Here is a 21,002-nt window from a genome sequence, read left to right on the forward strand (position 1 = left end):
ACGTGGATGGCTGGTTGGAAGAGGGTGAGCTCGGGTTGGGCCTGGTTGCTGTTGAAAGGTGCGTTGGGCTTAGTTGGCTGAAGGGAGTTTGGCTGCTTATTGGGCTTTTGGAGTGTTGGGCCAACTCGAAGAAAGGAGGCTTGAAGAGGCATGGGCGTTCGGATTGGAGGTCACGTTGAAGGAAGCAAAGGGGCTAACATGGGTCAAAGGTGGGTCAAAGATGGCTGTTGGGACGCGTGGCATGCGAGGAGCGCGACAAGTGGCGCGCTGGAGAGAAGGGAAGCTGCAGGCTTAGGGTGCTTCGGGCCGAATTTCTGGGCTTTAATTTTTGCAAAAATGCAAACTTTTCCTTATTTCTTCACCTTTATTTATTTATTTCTTATTTCTTTTCTTTATGACAAAATGCATCTTTAATTCCTACAAAATAACAATAAATTAAATTATAATAAAATATTTTCATTCATAAAATATATCATATTAATTAAATGAAAATAATAATCAAAACTTAATTTATTTTGACATTTAAGATCAATGAAGTTACACTTTTCACCTCTAATCAGGGTGATCAGTGGAGTAACTCATGCTCTTATAAATTGTTGAATATATCCACACATTTTCTATGTGAGATATTTTTCTCTAACACCCGCCTCAAGATGGTGGCTATATTTTGCTCACCAATTTTAGACGACTCAATTGTAAGTGGCTCTTTGGCTTTTTTTGGCTTACTATCATCGAATCACAATGACTCTTTTTTGCTCTTTTTTTTTTACCGCTTTTGAATTTGGATCATGTTTACTCCTTAGAGTTTGCTTTGACTCTTGATATCATATTTGAATGTGAAAAGTGGTCTACAAGTAGAATGAGGTGCATGATAAAAAGCATGTGATTCCATCTCAAAACTAATTGGTGATCGATGAAGTAACTCATGCTATGTTATATATATTTTCTGTAACAGAAACCATGATCTTTGCATACAACTTACAGTGATTGAACATTTAATATTACTCAATAGTAAATTCACATGACAATCTTTGTATATGATTTTCTACAATTTCTTTGTTATTTATATTATGAAAACGTCATTATTTTGGAATTACCAACATTGCCAATGTGTGAGATAGAGACTCAGAGGCTACCTTTTCCTTCCATTTATTTAGTTATTTATTTTAACGTGTCACCTATCTTGAAAAATGACACAATCTTTTGAGAAACATCAGTTTTTCTTTTCTTTTTTGTTTATGACAACATTTTTTCCTGTAAGTGGCAAAAATATTGAAAAATGACAATTTTCTCTAGAAACAACAATTGTCTTGAAAAACAACAAAAATCTTAAAATCCGACAATCTCCTCGAGAAAAGACAAAAAGCTTTCAAAACGAAAACGACATTACTGTTTAAAACGACAACGTTATTGAAAAACGACAATAATCTTAGGAAATAACGATTATCTTGAAAAACGACAAAAGTGTTGTAAAACGACCATTTTCTTATGAAATGACAACATTGTTAAAAAACTACAAAAGGTCAATAAAACGACAAATTTTTTACGAAACGACAGTATTGTTGAAGAACGACAATTTTCTTCAACACGACAATAATCTTAGAAAATAACGATTAAAACGAAGATTTTTCTTAAAAATGATAATATTTATCGAAAAAAAAAACGCTTGGACGTCATATTATATTGCATCTATGATTATATTGTAGCCATTTGTTTAACTTGTAAAATTTTACCATTTTTCCCCCAACAAATTAAATCTCTGTTTTAGTGGGCATACATAAACATTTCAGACCAAAAGACAAACCAGACATAGCAGAGCATTTATCAGTAAAAAATAACAAAAGCTAAACTGTACATATAAATTAAAGTGGCTAATGTATATGCAATATTATATGTAATTGAACATTAGTAGTTGAACATATGTAATTCAACCTACCATGTCATGACCTTCTTTTCAAGCTATTTGGGTTTTGTTTATTCTAATTATTATCAATATATTCTAATTTTGACCACCAAATTTTGGATCATTTATACATATACATATTAATTGAATAGTAGTAATTTAATTTGTGAATATTTATATAGGTGAAGTTTAGAAAATGGTTTTGCATGGCTGCAAAGTTGCATAGTGCAGCTATATCCAACCCTCTTTAATATTCTTTCTCAATAAACTTTATCCAATTCAGTTGGCTGAGCTGGAGAATATGTTCTATTTTTATTCAAAGAAAAAGATAAATATTTTTATATTTATGTGTATAAAAGACTTTTCAATAATGAATTATTTTCGTGTAGTTATATATTTCAATTTATATAAAAATTTGTTTGGTAAATAGCACTTGGTGGCTTACTCGTACTTTACCAACTGTATCACTACAGTTCTCGACCATTTATTTTGTAAGAATTAAATTATCAACATTTATGGCTTACATATAGGTCCTCAAAGTTATAATTATTAAATAAATCCTAATTTATAAGAGTAAAATAAGATTTTAAAAAATAACACATCTTTCGTCTCTTTAAATCATTCTTTATTACCAAATATTTTTCTTTTTGTGATTGAGCTAAATATTCTATTGAAATATTAATTTCTATCATACCTTAAAAATATATAATATATTAATTAATTAGTTTACTATTTTTAATAAAAATATTTATATACTTTAAATTTTACAAACATGACATTTATTAAGGGTACTTTTATCTATATCTTAATTTTTTTCTCACCACACATTTCTATTTAAATTCCACACATAAAAAAAAAATTACACAATAAATTATAAAGGTGGAAATAATTTTTAACAATTTATGAGGAATTTAAATATGTATTTAGTGAGAAAAATGATGTTATAGATAGAAACACATTTTATAAATTTCATGCTTCTAAAATTTAAAGTATGTAAAAAAAATTATTAAAATGGGAAAATACTAGTTTAGCCCATGTGTTTTGCCTGAATACTCGATCGGTTCCCGTGTTTTGTTAAATGACAATTCGGACCCCCGCATTTTACAAAATAAATCAAAATAGTACCCTATGCTCAAAATAGTACCTAATATGACAGTGTATTTTATTAGCACATTTAATTTTTCAAAACACATTTAATCAATTCCTTTAAATGTTAAAAAAAATTTACCTATATTCCTATCATTTTATGACCTATATTTCAACACACGTGGAATTTTGTAAAAAAAAAAACCAAAAAGTATGCGTCTGCCGGGAGTCGAACCCGGGTCTATTGCTTGGAAGGCAATTATCCTAACCGTTGGACTACAAACGCTTGTTGAGTTTGTGGTTGGAAATTTTAATATTTAATATTTATTGTAGTAATTAACTGTTCAAAATGTAAAAAACCACAATAAACTCACCATCATCTTTGGATATTGAAAAGTGTGTACACTTAGGATGTGTTTGGTAAACTTTTTGTTTTTTTATTTTTTAAACTCATATTTTTATTTTTATTTTTAAAAAATAAAAATATATTTGGTAACTATTTTTGTATTTTGTTTTTAAAAACAAAAAATAATAAACGCGTTTAATAACTTTTATTTTTATTTTTTGTTTAACAATATAAGGTGTTGATTTGAAGAAGAGAAAAGTCGAAAACGGTTTTAAAAAATTTTGAAAGTGAAAAAGTTTTATTTTTAAAATTTAATAAATTTGAATTCAAATTTAAAAAAATAATAAATAAAAATAGAGTTATCAAACATATTTTATGTTTAATTATCAAATTTTTAATTAATTAAATAAAATTTTATTTTTTTGAGTATTACCAAATAACATTTATATTTTCAAAATTTAATAAATTTTAATTAAAATTTTTTTAAATAATAAATAAAAATAGGGTTACTAAACACTGTTTTATGCTTAATTACCAAATTTTTAATTAATTAAATAAAAAAAAATATTTTTTTAAGTGTTACCAATCAACACCGTAATATTGGTGCTCTATAAATATATTATGCTTTGATATTATTCTATATTCATGTTCATCGCCATGATTGCCTACAAATAAGTTGTAGTCATGCATTGAATTTATATGCACATCAAATAATTAGTGGTAACATTATATAGCATATCATTATCCATGGAGAGACCCAGAGAGAAGGATTTGTGAATCATTTGGCACTATATAATATCAAGTCAAAACGACAACATTATACTAAGACGTGCAAGTTTTTTCATTCATGGAAAAAAAATGACATAGTATAGTCTGGACATGTAATCGGAAACAAAGACTTTCTTGAAATATAAATTATATATAATTAAAAAATCAATAAACCTTTTTTTTTTTTGCTTTATTGCTTTTGTTCAATGGGTATGAAATTATTAGAACGGGAAAATGGTTTAGAATAAATGAGTGATTAGTGGAGTAACTCATGCTCTTATATATTGTTGAATATGCCCACACATTTTCTATGTGAGATATTTTTCTCTAACACCTAACTCAAGATGGTGGCTATATTTTGCTCACCAATTTTAGACGACTCGATCGTAAGTGGCTCTTTGGTTTTTTTCGACTTACTATCCTTGAATCATAATGACTCTTTTTGGCTCTTTTTTTGGACCGCTTTTGAATTACTCGTTAGAGTTTGCTTTGACTCATGATATCATATCTGAATGTGGAAAGTGGTCTATTGTTGCGAATTTTATAGCTACGCAAGTATACATAATCGCAATTTGTAATAAATCTCGATAAGAACGAGTACATCCCATGAAGACTGATTTATCAATTACCAAATGTTGACCGCGTTTTTGACCAACGACGTGTGAACGTCAAAAACGATAAAACATTCAAGAGAAAATAAAAGACATAGACGATTTTATAGTGGTTCAGCCCCAATGTGTTGGTAATAGCCTAATCCACTTAGAGTTGTGATTATAGACATGCACTTAAGATCAGATGAACCTGAGTCAACTGAGTTTCTTTAGTGCAGATTACAAGAATACAAGAATTCTCTCAAATACAAGTATTCTTTCTCTAGAAAATTCGGATCAAAAGTTCAAAAGTCCTCTTTATGATGCCAAAAGCCTTGTATTTATAGGCTTAGGATCGTACAGATGATATCCCTATAATCGGGATATTTGGTTATTCTCAATATATTTAATTTACAATAATATTCAAAATATAACAATACACTAAATTTGTGGGATAAATTGAGAGATTCCCGCGTATGCCAAGACCGATTCTTATTGAAGATGTTTCTGGGAATCTTGACATAGTCCTGCTCTATCTAGTCGATCCATATCACATTTAGTCTGGTTGACCACACCTTCACTGGGCAGACACGCACTCGACTGGACAGTCATGCACTTGACTGGGCAGACATGCACTTGACTGGTCGGACATGGTTATGACCGATCGGCCAAGGTCATGCCTGGTCGGACAAGGTCATGCCTGAGCAGACAAGGTCATGCCTGGGCAAACAAGGTCATGCCTGGGCAGACAAACATGTGACTGGTCGGACAAGGCCATACCTGGTCGGCAATGACACTTCTCTGGCCAATCAAAATTCTTCATCGGTCTACCGGGTTACTCCTAAGCCAGGTCACCCAACCATTCCTTGTCATTTTTCATTTCTATTTCCATGTCATCATTTTCAAATTTTGGGGATAACACCAAATAATTAATTTTTAGTTTCTATTTGACTAATAAAAACTGGATTTGTGAAATTTGAAAATAAGAAAATAGAAATAAATGAAAATTGCATAAATAAATGAAAATTGCAGAAATCAAATAATAACAAGAACACAAGGATTAAATTCACTATGAAACAATTAGGAATCCTAATCTTCTCTACTATCCACTCTATTAATTTTTAATGCAATTACTACTGAAACTCTTTTCACTGAAATGATAGATAGGCATGCAAAAGTGTTAACTATTCAAGTTAAGAGATAAAAACTCGACCAAATGTGAATTTCTTATATTTCTATTGTAACGCCCTACATCCTTAGAGCCGTTACTAAGTGAGTTTAAAATTGTGCTTTCAACTCGTTAATCGAGGTTTTAGGTCAAACCGTGTAACTAAGCCACAATTAAAAAGAAAACATTGAAGAAAGTGGTTTTTCATAGCCAATCATAAAAGTTTTCACCTAGGATCCCAAAACATAGTTTAGAAAATATTTACAACACAAAACTGATCAGAGTCGACTAAACGACAAAATCTAAGTTCATCTACAAGCATCTCCCAAAATCCCCTAGCTGTGGCAGCCAGGCTGGCCGGACATGTACACGCCGCCTCACGCCAGCTGTGCTCATGGTTGGTTGATCTTCTCTTTACCCTTACCTGCACCACAGAGCATCTGTGAGTCGAAGCCCAGCAAGAAAACCCATAACAGATAACATACGCAATACATAAATCGAACATATAAACAAGCCACCATTGGCTAAATACATACGGCCTAGCCATCCCAGGCGTTTACCAAACCCTGGGTTCGCGGACCATGCCGTTAGGATATCCCAGGTATCCTGTTAGGGTCTCGCCCTGGTAACCTACACCCCACGTGCTCAACGTTGCTCCCGGCCTCAAGCCGTTCTCGGCCTTGCACTCATCGTGCTTGATGCCGTTCCCGGCCCCACGCCGTTCCCGGTCTACACCGTTCCCGGCTCTTGCCGATCACACATATAATATCAAACACGATATAGCAACAAGCACAGAATTCAAGCATAAACAGATAAAGAGCCATGCTCTGCAATTCTAGTATATAGGGCTCGGCCCTACACACAAGCTCTATGGAAACAGGGGTATCCTTACCTGAGTTTCGAGCTTCCTAAGCACCGATGCCCCGAGCACATTCCGTTAATGTGAGCCTCGCCGAAAACCTAGACACAATACATTAACAACATCGTCCATCAAATCCTAACCCAATAAATAACCTCAAACCATAACCCTAACCTCCGAGGCTTTGAATTCTATCAATCCGGATGATAAAATCCATCCCGAGCCTTACCCTTTGAGTTCCCAAGTCTAAAATATCATTAAAATCCAAACTGGCACTAAGGGCCGCGGCCCCTCCCACTAGAGTCGCGGCTAGCCTCAAAACAGAGGCTAGCTCTCCACTGACCCCCACGCGGGCCGCGGCGCGCTTGAATTTTCTCAGCCTCCCATGGCAGCGCGCGCACGCGGGCCGCGACGCTATACAGCGAACCCAGATTTCTACACCAGTTTTCCATCCCTCCTTCAAGCCAATTTCTACCAAAACCAAGCTAACATTCCCAGCTAATAACACCATCGCTCCAGCTTAATTTCAACACCAAAACCCAACAGAAATCTACTCCAAAATACAACTAGAACACCCAAAAACAGCCTAGATTCTACCCACATGCAAAGCTTGAAAACACAGCTGAAACTTGAACATAACTTCCATGGAAAACTTACCTCTTGCTGAATTCAAACCCCTGATGTTGAACCTTAATCCACAAGCCTTAAGCTTCTGAGTTAACACAGCAGAATCCCCTTGCTTATGCTAGCTTGCACCAAGAATTTCCTTTGAGTTTCCTCTTGAGTTTTACCTTAGAAAGTGAAAGAGAGAGGAAAGCTAAAGCTATCTTCAGTTCTAGGAAGGTATGGGTCGGTTTCTCAAGGTTTCTAAACAATTCTTTTCTTTTATTTGTTTTATATAACTTAAGTCTAAAGGTTACCTCAAGGCTCGGGGTACCAAAACGTCCCCGAGGGAAAAAATGGTAAATTCCCCAAATATTCCTGCCTATGCATTCTATCCTCAAATATATCTCCAAATATTTATTTCTATGTCCCGGTAATCCCATAACTCAACTAATACCCGAATTACCCCTCGACTCGCCCCGAGTCCGAATCTCAACCCCGTTGTGTCTCTCTGGCTAACCGCTCCCCAGGACTGTCTCGGATCGTGCTGTACAGACATATCACACATATACAACATATATCTCATTTATCACATTTACGCCCCTAATATCCAGACGGGGCCCACATGCACATTTAACTCAATTAAACATGCATCATAATCATATATACACATAAATTCACATATAAGCATATTAAACCACTTATTGTCCTCCAGGCACACTAATCAAGGCCCTAAGCCTGATTAGCAAATTCGGGTCGTTACAACTATCCCCTCCTTATAGAAATTTCGTCCTCGAAATTACCTGAACAACTCGGGGTACCGCTCCCTCATCTCCGACTCAAGTTCCCACGTCGCCTCCTCAACCTTGTTGTTTCTCCACAACACTTTCACTAAGGCGATGGTCTTGTTCCTCAAGACCTTATCTTTTTGGTCAAGAATCTGAACTGGCTTTTCTTCATAGGATAAATCCTGATCAAGCTCCAAGTTCTCAAAACTCAAGACATGCGTCGAATCTGACATATACTTCCGGAGCATAGATATATGAAATACATCATGAACCCCCGATAAAGCTGGAGGCATCGCTAACCTGTAAGCTACCTCTCCAACTCGTTCCAGTATCTCGAAGGGACCAACAAACCTGGGGCTCAACTTACCCCGAACGCCAAATCGTTTCACACCCCTCATGGGTGAAACCCTAAGGAACACATGATCACCCACCTGAAACTCCACGCTCCTACGTCTCAGGTCTGAATAACTTTTCTGTCGACTCTGGGAGGCAAGCATACGCGCTCTGATCTTTTCAACTGCCTCATTGGTCCTCTGAACCATCTCTGGACCCAAATACCTTCTCTCACCTGTCTCATCCCAATGAATAGGTGATCGACACTTTCTTCCATAAAGCATCTCATACGGAGCCACACCAATGGTTGTCTGATAATTGCTGTTGTACGAGAATTCGATTAAAGGAAGATACCTACTCCACGATCCCCCAAAGTCAAGCACACAGGCTCGTAGCAGATCCTCCAATATCTGAATCGTCCTCTCAGACTGCCCATCCGTCTGAGGATGATAAGCGGTACTAAACCGTAACTGCGTGCCCATAGCCTTCTGCAAACTCTCCCAGAACTTGGAAGTGAAGGTGGGGTCTCTGTCCGACACTATCGACCCCGGAGCCCCATGAAGTCGAACAATCTCCTTTACATACAACTCAGCGTACTGCTCCACAGTATAAGTTGTCCTAACAGGCAAGAAGTGGGCGGATTTGGTATACCTATCCACAATCACCCACACAGAGTCAAGCTGTCCCACAGTTCTCGGTAAACCAACCACAAAATCCATAGTAATATCTTCCCACTTCCATTCTGGAATCCCCAAAGGCTGCAACAACCCCGCGGGCCTCTGGTGCTCAGCCTTAACCTGCTGACAAGTTAAGCACCTAGCCACATAATCTACCACATCCCTCTTCATGCCCGACCACCAATATAAAACTTTCAAGTCCTGATACATCTTCGTTGTACCCGGGTGCAAAGAATAGGGAGTGGTATGCGATTCATCCAAGATCTCTCGCCGGAGATCAGAATCCATTGGAACACTGATCCGACCCTTATACTTCAGTAATCCCATCTCTGAAATGGAGAAGTCCTTTGTCGCTCCGACTAAGGCACTCTCTCTATGACTTCGCAGCAGAGAATCTTTCTCCTGTGCTTCCTTGATTCTCTCAAGGAGTGTAGACTGAAGAGTGATGTTGGCTAACTGTCCAACCACCAACTCTATACCCGCTCTGGTCATCTCCTTAGCTAACTTGTCAGATATCTGCCTCGAGCTAAACAACTGTCCTGGGCCCTTCCAACTCAATGCATCTGCCACAACATTAGCCTTCCCAGGATGGTAAAGGATATCACAATCATAATCCTTAACCAACTCCAGCCACCGCCTTTGGCGCATATTCAAGTCCTTCTGGGTAAAGAAATACTTTAGGCTCTTATGGTCGGTATAAATCTCGCACTTCTCACCATAAAGATAATGCCTCCAAATCTTAAGTGCAAACACCACTGCTGCTAACTCAAGGTCATGTGTAGGATACCTCTGCTCATACTCCTTTAACTGCCTTGATGCATAGGCTATCACCTTGCCAGCTTGCATCAGCACACACCCCAAACCCTGCCTTGATGCATCACAGTAGACCACAAACTTTTCATTCTTTGTCGGCAAGCTAAGTACTGGAGCAGTAATCAATCGTCGCTTAAGTTCCTTAAAACTATTCTCACATCTGTCCGTCCAGACATACCTGGTCTTCTTCTTTGTCAGCTCTGTCAATGGCGTAGCTATTCTGGAGAACCCCTCAACAAATCGCCAATAGTACACTGCCAAACCCAGAAAGCTTCTCACCTCTGGAACATTACTTGGTCTAGGCCAATCTCTGACCGCCTCAATCTTGCTTGGGTCAACCAGAATCCCCTCCTTACTAACGATATGGCCCAGAAATGTAACTTGTGGCAACCAAAACTCACACTTACTGAACTTAGCATACAACTTATGCTCCCTCAACCGCTGTAGTACCAATCGCAGATGCTGCTCGTGTTCCATCTCTGTCTGAGAGTACACCAAGATATCGTCGAAGAACACAATCACAAACTTATCCAGATAGTCCTTGAAAACTCTATTCATCATATCCATAAAAGCTGCTGGGGCATTGGTTAATCCAAAGGACATGACCAAGAATTCATAGTGTCCATATCTCGTTCGGAAAGCGGTCTTTGGTATGTCCTCCTCTTTAATCCTTAGTTGATGGTAACCTGATCGGAGATCTATCTTGGAGAATACTGTTCTTCCCTGTAGCTGATCAAACAAATCGTCGATCCTAGGTAGTGGATACTTATTCTTAATGGTTAACTTATTCAGCTCCCTGTAATCAATACACATCCTGTGTAGAGTCCAAGAACTTTACTTAGCTAAGATAGATAGTAGTATTATAGTATTTATAGCATTATCTTTGTAACTGTGGATTTGTGGTTCAGACCGGGAATTATTTGGACACTCATAGTAGTACTTATAGATTTTCTAAGTTTAACTTATAGTTTAAGAATATTAATGTTAACCTAAGGTTTGATTATATGACTGATATTAAGAATAATATTTATTATACTATAAGGTTTAGATAAGGACCAATAGGATTTTAAGCACATGTTATGAATGGGTGATTAAAGATTAAAGTATTTTGAGGATTAAATCTAATAAAGAGTAAAGTTTGAATGCTATAAGGTCAGTCAGCAGCTTTGAATACGTTGAGGGCTTAGTCAAGGCTGTTTACTCCATTCAAACTTAGCTAAAAATGTGTAATTTCATGTTTAATTAATCAGCGTGTGCCGATATATCGCAGCTATAGGGGGCGATATATCGCAACACGTAGATACGGAAAACACGAGACGATGCACAACAGCCTCGGGCATACTGGCCCAGGCGATATATCGCCTACAGGGGGCGATATATCGCCTCCTTCAGTATATTTCAAAAGTTTTTGAATTCTTTTTCCTTTCAGCCATTCAACCTCTTGATAAGTCCAGCACCTTTTTGAACGAGTCTTCAGCCTCTGCTGAACGATTATTCAAATTATTTTCACCTAAAAAGCTATTATTTTTATTCAAGTAAAGTTTAGATCCTTTCATTCCTAAACTCTATAAATAGGACCTAGTACCTAGCCATTATTCACCTTTTTACTCTAAGTTCAGAGGCTGCAAGTGCTAGGAGAGTGTGAGAGTTAAACACTTGGGTGGGGAAATCATAAGCTTGATCATCATAAGCTTATCAAACACTTTGGGAAGTAAGGTTTTATAGTATTTCGGTTTGAGGTGTAGATTGGTCTTACAAGTCTTCAAGGTAACCCAAAACTCTAGTTCAATTCTGTACTTTTCTTTTAAGTTCTCATAGCCTTCTACTCAGCCTCTAACCTTAATTTTTATTTTGGTTAGGAAATCTAAGCTCTTAAGCAAAAAGGTTTTGGTAAGTATGTTTCTCCAAGGTTTAGTCCTTCCATTCCTTTCATCTCTCTTTTTCTTCTATAGACTCACCTTTTCTTAATGGTTATTAGGAGTGTTCCAAAAGTCTCAACGCTATCCTCTTATCCCGGTAACTTTGGTAAGGAAAATAGGATAGAATTGCATATGTTATATGTTTTATATGTTATCTTATGTTTCTTATGTTATGATAAGTGTTATGAAATATGTATGTTTGTAGGCTTGGGCATATGACCCATATGACTAACAAGACCCCAAATAGATTATGGGCATATGACCTACTTAGCTAGTAGGACCCCACTAATCTCATGGGCATATGACTTGTTTAGTCTATGGGACCCCAAGTAATAATGGTCATTATAGTATGTGTAAAGTGTTATGTTAAGTTTTTATGTTTCTTATGAAATTTATGTATATGAACTATGTGTTAGATTTTTCCTTGCTGGGCATTAGGCTCATTCCTTTTTGTTTATATGTGCAGGAAAATAGCTATAGTGGCGGTAAGATTCGTGGATGCTTGGGGAATGTGTATCGGTGGTGAATGGAGTCAAGGAGTCGAGAGTTCGATTTTCGAGGATGTAGTCTTTTATTTATGGTTTTACATGTATTTTTCCGCACTTTCTATGTAACTCCTTTTTACTTTAAATTATGTTTTGTTTTAAAGACAATGAGATCCCATATCCTACTTGATATTTTATGAGAGTAATTTTTATTTCTACAAGTTTCCAATAAATTTATGGTATTTTCGCAAATGTAAGTTTATTTAAGGATTTGTATGTATAGTTTCGTTAATGGTCCAAAAGTTTAGAGTAGTGGGTCGTTACAGTTGGTATCAGAGCAACGGTTCCTTCGCATGAAGTTCTCCTTGATACACACGCTCAAAGCTCCGAATCTGACCGCCAAGTAAGTATTTAAGTTATAGTTATTTTGCTTATGTGTATAGCTAACAACTTTAGTCTTTATGTTTTCAGTTAAGTATGAACGGAGCATTAAACAATGAGGATATCCGAGCCATTAAGGCTTTAAAGAGAATAAGAGAACCAAGGAACACCGTCGGAACACTAGAGAAAATCACTCGGAGATTGATCTTGTTCCACAAAGAGATAGGTTACCTTCAAGAGTCTAAGCAAATAATGATGAGATCAACGGAACAATATGTATTAGTAATTAGACTATTTAAAGATTTTCCTTCAGTAATTTCAACTTTAGAAGAAATATGGGAGACTATAAATAATGATGATGACTTTCATGTAGCCCTAAGATATTATTCTCTCATACTTAAGTTCACCTATGATTTAGAGTTTCAATTCACTAATGAGCAACAACATAGGATTTTCACCAACCTTCCTAGAGGACATTTTGATGCACATGACAATGATGATTATGAGGAGATAGATGACGATATGCTAGATGAAGGATCGGATGTAGAAGATCCCGATTTTTAGAATAGTAGTTTTCATTGTTTGTTTTATTTCTTTCTTTATTTTATGATTGTAATAAGTGAAATTTTTTTTTCCAAATGAATAACATGCTATTTTATTATCATGTACGAGTTTGATTTTTTTTTTTTTGCAATCATAATAAGTAATAAATAAAATGAATAATGACTAAGTTCGGTGAGGGTGGATACAAATCAATGAACCAAGTTTACTTATTGAGAGTTAGGGGGCCATAGTAGTGGGAACGATTTTACTGATCCCAGCCCTCCCTCAATATGGTTAACTTTGGAACAAAGATAAAGTTTCGAGCCTGAGAATTAAGTCATATAGGATAATTAGAAACACACTTAGAAAATAAAGATGACTTGTTTTTCTAAGTATAGAAACCCACTCTAAATAATAAAGAAGACTTATAAATTTTTTTTCTTCATAAGAAGTCATAATAAATAGGTCCGAGATATGTTTATTTTAGAATAAGTTTTGCCTTAGAGCCTATTAGGGTAAGTTCTAACATGTTCTCGACTGTTAGAACTTTTGGTGAAGATGTCGCTCCGAAGATCTGCACACACCAACGGAAACGCCTCCAACGCCGTCCCAGCAACCAATGAAGTCCCTCCAGTTCGCCGAAGGGGAGTGCGTGCTACTGCCCGCCGCAACGCGCCGGCACCGCCAGCTGACAACACTGCGGAGATCGCCAGACTGCGACAACAAGTCAAGGAATTTTTGCAGCAACAACGCCAACAGGCTCAAACTCAGCCTCAGCCTCCGCCGCAGCCGCAACCGCAGCCACAACAAATGGCCTCAGCACCCCAACAAGTTGGTCCATATGGGGGATGGCCAGTGACGAACTACGCGCCACATCCAGTACTGAATATGGAGTCAGTGTATGAAAGGTTCCGCAAGCAGCACGCTCCAAACTTCGAAGGGACTATAGACCCCTTTGAGGCAGAAGAGTGGCTAAGGAACGTGGAGCCGATTCTGACGCACATGAATCTCAGTAATGCGGACCGCATATCCTGCGTCTCGTCATTACTCAAGAAGGATGCCAGAATATGGTGGGACTTAGTTCAGCAGACTAACGATGTCGCCACCATGATATGGAAAAGATTTGTGGAGCTGTTCCACAAGAAGTATTACACCTCGGCAGTCATCGCTAATGGTAGAAGAATATGCTCGTCAGTTCGACAGATTAGCCAAGTTCGCATCGGAGATAGTTCTAACCAATTTTATGAGGATGACCAAGTTCGTTAGAGGACTTAGACCAAAGATGGAATTAGGGGTTAAGCTAGCAAACCCGGGAAATACTACCTATGCCAATGTTCTAGAAACGGCAATAGAAGTAAAAGGGATTCAGATGAATGTTAGTGAGGAGAAGAGGGATTAAACGATGACCAAAGTCTTTGCCTTGACCCAGGGAGGAACCCATGCTAGTAACAAGCAATTACAGGTCAGATCCTATCCTCGATAGTATATGTTCTAGTATCGCTTGATTTGGTAGCGATATACTCGTATATCTCATTAGGAATGATAGAAAAACTAGACAAACCTAGTGAAAGATTTAGAACTAGATTTGTAACCGAGTTGCCTTCAGGCAAAGTAGTTCTATCATCACAGATAGTACGAGGCGTACCGATCAAGATTGAGGACATAGAACTAGAAGGAGACCTGATAGAGCTAGTGATCAAGGACTTCGACGTAATACTAGGCATGGATTGGCTAGCACGGCATGGCGCAACGATCGACTGCAAACGCAAGAAGGTGATGTTCGAGACTCCTGACGGCCAGAGACGATGCTTCATGGGACAAGCTTCAGGATTGCGCACCCCGTTAGTATCATCTCTCAAAGCTCAATGAATGATGGAGAAGGGATGTCAAGCGTTCTTAGCCAGCATCACGAATGTGGAGAAGGAGACATCACTTAAGGTTGGAGATGTTCGAGTTATACAAGAATTTCCAGAAGTATTTCCCGATGACTTGCCAGGATTGCCGCCAACTCGAGAAATAGACTTCATGATAGAATTAGTACCAGGCACCGAGCCTATCTCTAAGGCACCATACCGGATGGCACCTATGGAACTCAAGGAGTTAAAGACACAGCTACAAGAACTCCTAGACTTGGGTTTTATTAGGCCAAGCCATTCACCATGGGGAGCTCCGGTACTATTCGTGAAGAAAGACGGAAGTATGCGGATGTGCATAGACTATCGTGAGCTGAACAAAGTAACAATTAAGAACAAGTACCAGCTACCTCGGATCGACGATTTGTTTGATCAACTCTGAGGCGCGACTGTATTTTCTAAGATCGATTTACGGTCCAGGTATCATTAGCTCAAGGTAAAGGGATAAGATATTCCTAAAGCAACCTTTAGGACTCGTTCTGGACATTACGAGTTCTTGGTTATGTCTTTTGGTCTTACTAACGCACCAGCCGCGTTTATGGACTTAATGAATAGGGTCTTCAAAGACTACTTGGATAAATTCGTCGTTGTGTTCATCGACGATATCTTAGTATACTCCAAGAATGAAGTAGAGTACGAGGAACATTTGAGGACGATTTTGACGCGGTTGAAGGAGCATCAACTCTACGCCAAGTTCAAGAAATGCGAATTTCGGCTTTCGCAAGTGGCGTTCCTCGGGCACATTATATCGAAAGACGGAGTTGCAATAGACCCATCAAAGGTAGAGGTCGTGAAGGATTGGCCCAGACCAAAGAACGCATATGAAGTAAGAAGCTTCCTAGGGCTAGCAGGTTATTATAGGAATTGTGTAGAGGGCTTTTCAAAGATAGCCACTCCGCTCACCAACCTGACCCGGAAGCAACAAAAGTTTAACTGGAACGATAAGTGTGAAGAAAGCTTCCAATTGCTTAAAGATAAGCTTTGCTCAACACCAGTACTCAGTGTACCAACACCCAACGATAAATTCGTAGTCTATTGCGATGCATCGAAGCAAGGATTGGGTTGCGTACTGATGCAAAATGACAAGGTGATAGCCTATGCCTCACGACAGCTAAAGGAGTACGAACAGCGCTATCCAACTCACGATATGGAGTTGGCAGCGGTGGTCTTTACGTTAAAAATCTGGCGCCATTACCTTTACGGAGAACGGTGCGAGATTTATACGGACCACAAAAGTTTAAAGTACTTCTTTACTCAGAAGGAGCTTAACATGAGGCAGCGCCGGTGGTTGGAGTTAGTAAAGGATTACGACTGCGAAATTCTATACCACCCGGGGAAGGCAAACGTAGTTGCCGATGCACTTAGCAGGAAGAGTTATGGGAATTTAGCAGCTTTAGCCGGAATAGAAAAGTCGCTACTGCAGGAGCTGATCAGTGCCAGAATAGAAGTTGTTGTAGGCAAGCTGGCTAACTTGTCTATCCAATCGAATCTGCTAGAGGACATACGGATTGGTCAAAGACATGATGACACGCTAGCAGCACATATGGCTGCAGTCAGAGAAGGCAAGACTACAGATTTCTCAATATCTAGCCAAGGCTTATTGAGATATAAGGATCGAGTATGCGTGCCAAATGATCAAAGCATTAAGAAGACGATTATAGAAGAAGCACACAGCACCCCGTACTCAGTTCATCCAGGGTCTACCAAGATGACTCATGACATCAAGACAATCTATTGGTGGCCAGGGATGAAGAAGGACATAGCGGAGTATGTATCTAAGTGTCTTGTATGCTAGCAAGTGAAAGCGGAGCATCAACGGCCTGCAGGTTTATTGCAACCGCTTAGCGTACCAGAATGGAAGTGGGACGATATAGCCATGGACTTCGTGACGGGTCTGCCAAAGACGAATAAGCAGCATGATTCCGCTTGGATAGTAATAGATAGACTAACCAAGTCGGCTCATTTCCTGCCTGTTAAGACTTCTTACACAACATACCAATACACAGACATTTACATCCAAGAGATAGTACGGTTGCATGGAATCCCTAAGACAATAGTGTCAGATAGAGGATTGGTGTTTACATCGGGATTTTGGGGAAGCTTACAGCAAGCTATGGGTACTAAGTTAAGTCTTAGTACAGCTTTTCATCCTCAGACCGATGGGCAGTCCGAGCGTATGATTCAGATTTTAGAGGATATGCTACGCGCGTGTGTACTTGATTTCGGAGGATCATGGAACAAGTACTTGCCGCTGATCGAGTTCTCGTACAACAACAGCTACTAGTCAACGATCGGGATGGCACCTTATGAGTTGCTGTATGGAAAAAGGTGCCGATCACCGTTGCACTGGGACGAGGTAGGAGAAAGGCAGCTTCTAGGGCCCGAAGCTGTTAGACAAGCTCAAGAAGCAGTAGCGCTTATTAGACAGCGTATGCTTGCTACTCAAAGCCGTCAGAAAAGCTATGCGGATGCCAAGCGACACGATGTGGAATTCCAAGTCGGAGATCAAGTCTTCCTGAAGATATCTCCTATGAAAGGTGTCAAGCGGTTCGGGAAGAAAGGCAAGCTTAGTCCCCGATTCATAGGTCCTTTTGAGATATTGGACAAAGTGGGACCAGTTGCGTATAGACTAGCCCTACCGCCAGCACTAGCCGATAGTCACAACGTGTTCCACATTTTGATGCTACGCAAATATGTGTCAAACCCATCTCACGTCCTCAAGTACGATACAATAGCGCTCCAAAAAGACTTAAGTTACGAGGAACGACCGGTTAGCATCCTAGATAGAGGAATGAAGCAGTTACGGTCCAAGAGCTTTCCTATAGTCAAAGTCCTATGGAGTAACAGTTATGAACGAGAGGCAACGTGGGAGTTTGTAATGACCCACTACTCTAGACTTTTGGACCATTAACGAAACTATACATACAAAACCTTAATAGAACTTACATTTGCGAAAATACCATAATTTTATTAAGTAACTTGTAAAAATAAGAGTTACTTACAAAATATCAAGAAGGATATGGGATCCCATTGTCTTTAAAAACAAAACATGATTTAAAATGAAAGGAATTACATAAGAAGTGCGGAAAATACATGTAAAACCATAAAAAGTAAAACAAGACTACATCCTCGAGAAATCGAACTCTCGACTCCTTGACTCCATTCACCATCGATACACATTCTCTAAGCGTCCACGAATCTTACCGCCTCTAAAGCTATTTTCCTGCACATAAAATAAAAAGGAATGAGCCTAATGCCCAGCAAGGAAAATCTAACAAATAGTCATAAACATAAATTTCATAATAAACATAAAGACATATCATAACACTTATTACATACACTTACTATAATGGCCATTATTACTTGGGGTCCCATAGACTAAACAAGTCATATGCCCATGAGATTAGTGGGGTCCTACTAGCTAAGTAGGTCATATGCCCATAATCTATTTGGGGTCTTGTTAGTTTTATGGGTCATATGCCCAAGCCTACAAACATACATATTCATAACATATCTTATAACATATTTCATAACATAACACATAAGATGACATAAGCATAAAACATGTAGATTCTATCCTATTTTCCTTACCAAAGTTACCGGGATATGTGGACTGAGTTGGGACTTTTGGAACACTCTAAAACTTATGTGCTCAAGAACTTAGATTTCCTTGAAGACTTGTGAGACCAATCTACACCTCAAACCGAAATACTCTAAAACCTTACTTCCCAAAGTGTTTGATAAGCTTATGATGATCAAGCTTATGATTCCCAAACCCAGGTGTTTATACTCTCACACTCACTTAGCACTTGCAGCCTCTGAACTTAGAGCAAAAGATGAATAATGGCTGGGTACTAGGTCCTATTTATAGAGTTTAGGAATGAAAGGGTCTTGATTTTACTTGAATAAAAATAATAGCTTTTTAGGTGAAAAATATTTGAATAATCGTTCAGCAGAGGCTGAAGACTCGTTCAAAAAGATGCTGGACTTATCAAGAGGTTGAATGGCTGAATGGAAAATGAATTCAAAACATTTCAAAATACACTGAAGGAGGCGATATATCGCCCCCTGTAGGCGATATATCGCCTGGGCCAGTATGCCCGAGGCTGTCGTGCATCGTCTCGTGTTTTTCGTATCTACGTGCTGCGATATATCGCCCCCTATAGCTGCGATATATCGGCACACGCTGATTAATTAAACACAAAATTACACATTTTTAGCTAAGTTTGAATGGAGTAAACAGCCTTGACTAAGCCCTCAACGTATTCAAAGCTGCTGACTGACCTTATAACATTCAAACTTTTACCCTTATTAAATTAAATCCTCAAAATTCTTAATCCTTAATCATCCATACATAACATGTGCTTAAAATCCTATTGGTCCTTATCTAAACCTTATAGTATAATAAATATTATCCTTAATATCAGTCATATAATCAAACCTTAGGTTAAAATTAATATTCTTAAACTATAGATTAAACTTAGAAAATCTATAAGTACTACTATGAGTGTCCAAATAATTCCCGGTCTGAACCAAAAATCCACAGTTACAAAGATAATACTACTAAATAATTAGTTAAGTAAAGTTCTTGGACTCTACAATTCTCCCCTACTAAAAAGAATTTCGTCCTTGAAATTTACTTACCAAATAATTCCGGATACCGGCCTTGCATGTCCTCCTCCAATTCCCACGTTGCCTCGCGTTCAGAACTATTGCTCCATATGACTTTGACTATAGGAAAGCTCTTGGACCGTAACTGCTTCATCCCCCTATCTAGGATGCTAATCGGTCGTTCCTCGTAACTTAAGTCTTTTTGGAGCGCTATTGTATCGTACTTGAGGACGTGAGATGGGTCTGACACATATTTGCGTAACATCAAGATGTGGAAGACGTTGTGACTATCGGCTAGTGTTGGCGGTAGGGCTAGTCTATATGCAACTGGTCCCACTTTGTCCAATATCTCAAAAGGACCTATGAATCGGGGACTAAGCTTGCCTTTCTTCCTGAACCGCTTGACACCTTTCATAGGAGATATCTTAAGGAAGACTTGATCTCCAACTTGGAACTCCACATCGCGTCGCTTGGTGTCCGCATAGCTTTTCTGACGGCTTTGAGCAGCAAGCATACGCTGTCTAATAAGCGCTACTGCTTCTTGAGCTTGTCTAACAGCTTCGGGCCCTAGAAGCTGCCTTTCTCCTACCTCGTCCCAGTGCAACGGTGATCGGCACCTTCTTCCATACAGCAACTCATAAGGTGCCATCCCGATCGTCGACTGGTAGCTGTTGTTGTACGAGAACTCGATCAGTGGTAAGTACTTGTTCCACGATCCTCCGAATTAAGATTCGTGGATGCTTGGGGAATGTGTATCGGTGGTGAATGGAGTCAAGGAGTCGAGAGTTTGATTTTCGAGGATGTAGTCTTTTATTTATGGTTTTACATGTATTTTTCCGCACTTTCTATGTAACTCCTTTTTACTTTAAATTATGTTTTGTTTTAAAGACAATGGGATCCCATATCCTACTTGATATTTTATGAGAGTAATTTTTATTTCTACAAGTTTCCAATAAATTTATGGTATTTTCGCAAATGTAAGTTTATTTAAGGATTTGTATGTATAGTTTCGTTAATGGTCCAAAAGTTTAGAGTAGTGGGTCGTTACATCCTGAGGGACCCATCCTTCTTCTTAACGAACAACACTGGAGCACCTCACGGCGAGAAACTCGGTCTAATGAACCCCAAATCAAGCAACTCCTACAGCTGAATCTTCAACTCCTTTAACTCCGCCGGAGCCATTCTATAAGGTGTCCTAGTTACTGGCTCTGCTCCT

The 21,002-nt window shown here is 38.5% G+C and overlaps 1 non-coding gene across 1 annotated transcript; it reads right to left on the reverse strand.

Moving 5' to 3' along the window:
• Nucleotides 1–3,203: 3,203 nt before the first annotated feature.
• Nucleotides 3,204–3,275, reverse strand: TRNAG-UCC (transfer RNA glycine (anticodon UCC)). Its single transcript has one exon. It is a non-coding gene; the product is annotated as a tRNA-Gly (tRNA).
• Between the last annotated feature and the right edge of the window lie 17,727 nt (nucleotides 3,276–21,002).

Source organism: Humulus lupulus, chromosome 5 (assembly GCF_963169125.1).
Source record: "Humulus lupulus chromosome 5, drHumLupu1.1, whole genome shotgun sequence".
NCBI lineage: Eukaryota > Viridiplantae > Streptophyta > Magnoliopsida > Rosales > Cannabaceae > Humulus > Humulus lupulus.